At 39.9% G+C, this 3,576-nt stretch overlaps 1 pseudogene; it reads left to right on the top strand.

Annotated features, from left to right (window-relative positions):
- Positions 1-412: 412 nt before the first annotated feature.
- LOC101604070 lies at positions 413-1,812 on the top strand (annotated as a pseudogene).
- Positions 1,813-3,576: the final 1,764 nt, after the last annotated feature.

The following is a 3,576-nucleotide window of genomic DNA, read 5'->3' as shown; positions in this document are numbered from 1 at the left end:
TAAAAATTTTTTTTAAAAATGCATTTTTAAGTGTCTGAACTCAAATGTAAGAATAGAACATATTTGCTTTGGTACTCAGAAATACCTATTGAACAATTATTAAATATTATATATAAGTTTTCTGCTGTTGTGCAGGAAATTGTCCCTGGACTTATTGGCTCAAGACATTCATGTCATTGCTCCCAAGAGTGGATTAGGATTCAAGGAATGTCTTGAGTGAGCGTCCCTGACTTGGTGTCTCTCACAAGACAGAAGTTAAACATCTCCAAGGTGCAGTCCTATCGAGGTTCAGTTTTAGGAAATTTGCTTCCAAGTCAACTACACAGCTGCTGGGAGACCTGAGAATATCCATTTCTAAGCGCATTCACATGGTAGTGGTCCTGACTGGATGCTGGCTGGAGACATCACGTACATGGCTCCTGTGTCTCTCCTCTCGCCCACTCAAGGAGAGAGGCAACATGGCGTCTCATGCGTGACATACCGGGAAGTGGAGAGTATTGAGCTCTATCTTTGAGGTTGCCTGACAATATCAGCCCCACTGCATCACATGAAATTTTTGATTGAGGACCAAAACTATGTGCTCACAATTGATAAGGTGATTTTGTGTGGCAGTGAGGATTTAGCCACAAAAGCCATAGAATAGGTGGGAATCATTTTCCTTCCCCAGGGGATTGTAGTAGAGCTGAAGAGAGGCAATAAGCAATAGCAACAGTTAATTAATGCCAGGTTGCATTTAATTCTTTGTAAAAATAAGTGGAACTTGCCCTCAAGGAGTTTCTTATTACAGACAAAGCATGTGTTAGAATAGTTATGATTTAAATTGTAGAAATCTCAAGTACCACAAGAAAGAGATTGAATAGGAGTGTAGTGAAATGATACTAGCTACAATTTGATAGTTGTTAAAAGTACACACATGGAGGAGTAGTGCTTCGATGGGTGAGTCCAAAAGCCTCGGGGACCGAGGACCAGAGGACCTGGTCGCAGGCTCACCCTGAATTTTAAGCTCCAGGGTAACAGGAAGTACGGCCCTTTCCTCCCGAGGGAGATAGCGACGAAGACCGCACCCCCTACTCTGGAGTCCTGACCCTCATTTTCAGGCCAGCATTTTGTGTTTTGTTTTCCTCTGAATTAGGATTTTGGACCACAGTTCCTTAGGTTAATTTTAGGGTGATGGTGCACAAATCCACCCAACTGTCTGAGTCTTATTTCCATAATCACTGGAGATAATAGTACTTTGAAATTTTGATGTGAGAGCCGGGGTTGGTGGCGCACGCCTATTTAATTCCAGAGGCAAAGGTACGAGGATCACCGCGAGTTCAAGGCCACCCTGAGACTACATGAATTCTAGAACGGGAGCGGTCCTGGTCCACATCCCCGGAGGGAGAACACAAGCATCAGGAGAGGTCCAGGTGTCGGGAGAGAGAGCATAGAAGGAGCGCTCTAGATCACCCCACCTGAGGCGCTTCAGATCTCCAAGACCACACAGATCCACATCTCCTTCTCCTTCTCGAGTAAAAGAAAGAAGAGATGAGGAAAAGATAGAAACAAATGACGTGAAGGGCAAAGAGCGTCAGATCACTGAGGAAGACTTAGAGGACAAAACAGAGGGAGAAATAGAAATGATGAAGTTAATGGGATTTGCCTCTTTTGACTCCACAAAAGAGAAGAGAGTAGATGGCTCTGTAAATGCCTATGCCATAAATGTGTAGCAGAAGAGGAAATATAGACAGTACATGAATCGAAAGTGTGGATTCAACAGACCTTTGGATTTTATTGCGTGAGAAGTGAAATGTTAAAAAAATGGTTTTCCCTCATCTGGATCAGAGAACAAATTTTACATTTTGTATTTAATATGCATCAAAAGCAGGATCTCAGTTCTTTCTTCTTATAAAGTAAGAAAACTGTATTTATGCCATGCACTTACCTTTCCTCTGTAGAAGGTAGGTAAAGTACCACAGTTTTATAAATCAGTGTCACTGACTCCATGCTGTTTTCCCTCATTCCTGTGGAAACTGTGGTGTATTCTTTGATACTTGGCTAAGAGTTTTTTTTTTTAATATGTGAAAGTAATTTGAATGTCTTTCACCAATAAAAAATATTTATACACAAAACAAAACAAAACAAAAAAACTAAACACATACCTGCGAACCTACGGGTAATGTTTTGGGTTTAAAGAAAGGCTCTTAATCACTTTCATACATTTTAATTCATTAGTCACTTACTATATACATCCTGAAAATATAATAAACAATATTTTTTCTGTTTGCATAATAACCCCAAAGTTTATGGCATCACTTACCTTTTCATTGCTGGGAAAACACCTGACCAGAAGCAGGTTATGGATTTGTTTTGATTTATAATTTAGGAAAGCATGGCAGAAGTAGACAGCTCTTGTCACATCTTATCATCAAGGAGGAAGTCAAAGCAAGCATAGTGTGCAAAGTTGGGCTGGGCCATAACACCTCAAGAACCATCCCCTATGACACACTTCCTATAGCAAAGTTTTACTTCCCAAAGGCTCCACAACCTTCCTAAATAGCACCTCCAACTAGAAACTAAGTATTCAACACAAGAAGCTATAGGGGATATTTTATATTCAAAGCACCACAGTTACTATAAGTATTCCAGTATTTACAGATTAGTCAACAGATTTCAGATATGAGAACCACATTGCTCCAAGGTAGAGTTGAAATTTGAATTTGCAATGTCATTTTGCACATGCATCATTTATTTACTTTTTATTGTTTGGTTTTTTGAGGTAGGATCTCACTCTAGCTCAGGCTGACCTGGAATTCACTAGGTAGTCTCAGAGTGGCCTTGAACTCATGGCAATCCTTCTTCCTTCACTTCTCCTGAGTGCTGGGATGAAAGGCATGCACCATCACACCCAGCTTGCATCATTTATTTTTATTGTTTTAATTACCCAATAAATAGTAACTAAGGACCTACTGTGTGCTAAGACCCATTTGAATTCTTAAAGATACAGAGATAAAAACTAGGCAAAAAAGGCTTTGATGTCTTGTATCTTGTATTCTAGAGAAGTGTACAACTGACTTTAAAAAAAAAAATGAACACACTAGGCTGAGCATGGTGACACATGCCTTTAATCTGATTAAAGGCAGAGGTAGAAGGATTGCCATGATTTAAAGGCCACCCTGAGACTACATAGTGAATTCCAGGTCAGCTTGGGCTACAGCAAGTCCCTACCTTGAAAAACAAACACACAAAAAATTACAGTAAGTGATTTATCCATCTTTCACTGGTGGAATGTAAACTACATTGAACCAATGACCTTATATCTTCTTACCACTCTATTCTTAACATAGAGTAGGGTCATACTCAATAATTTTGTTTGAGCAAAGATAAAATGGTAAGGGTTAGAAAAGCTGAAACTAAAATGATGACATGATGGAAAGTGATTAGGGATTCACTTCAGTACAGGTAGTCAGGGAGAGCTCCACTGAAGAGGTCTAAAAGATATGAAGGAACCAACCATGCAGACGTTTTGAAGAAGGATATTCTAGACAGAGGTGAGCAGCTAATTACAAAGGCACTGAGGTGGGGATAGGCTTGGTG

This window comes from Jaculus jaculus, chromosome 11, assembly GCF_020740685.1.
Source record: "Jaculus jaculus isolate mJacJac1 chromosome 11, mJacJac1.mat.Y.cur, whole genome shotgun sequence".
Classification (NCBI taxonomy): domain Eukaryota; kingdom Metazoa; phylum Chordata; class Mammalia; order Rodentia; family Dipodidae; genus Jaculus; species Jaculus jaculus.
The sequence above is the reverse complement of the archived record's forward strand: the minus strand, read 5'-3'. Positions and strand labels throughout refer to the sequence as shown.